The following is a 648-nucleotide window of genomic DNA, read 5'->3' on the forward strand; positions in this document are numbered from 1 at the left end:
TGTTTGTTTGTTTGTTTATGGTCGATAAAAATATTTCGTTTAATTAATTTTTATATTAATGAATCCAGAAAAAAATGACGAGAAAGTCTTGCATTGGGGAAATACTGTTTTGAAAAAAAAAAGGAAAAAAGCCTTAATTTTATATTCGTATCATGTTACGCATTTTAAATATGCTGTATTGATTATTTGCTTTGAATGGTCAGGACATGTTTAATTTTACTATAATCTTTTATTCCTTTGGTCCTTAATCTTTTGCTTTTTTAATTATTGCCTGTGGTTAGCTTTTTGATAAAATTTCATTTCAACATGCTTAGTTGTTGCAATTAAATCGAAATTTTAGTATTTACAAAACATTTCAATAAGTCGATTGTAAAAAAAGGACGAAAAAGAAAACATCAATGCTGTACGAACAGGTGAAAAGATATATTTATAGAATTACCACTAATAATTAAAATATGATCATGTCATTCCTTCCTTAGGTAAAACCCAAAGTATCCTTTCTTTTCGGTATTTTCAAAAATATCCAAGGACATTGCAGCAGTGGATAGTAATGTTGGAATATTCCCAGCAATTTAAATATTTCAAATTTTGAAAAGTAAAATTGATAAAGATAGATAGATGTTACAACTCAACTCCCTGAGGTCATCC

The sequence above is a fragment of the Loa loa genome (assembly GCF_000183805.2).
Source record: "Loa loa unplaced genomic scaffold supercont3.1027, whole genome shotgun sequence".
Lineage (NCBI taxonomy): Eukaryota > Metazoa > Nematoda > Chromadorea > Rhabditida > Onchocercidae > Loa > Loa loa.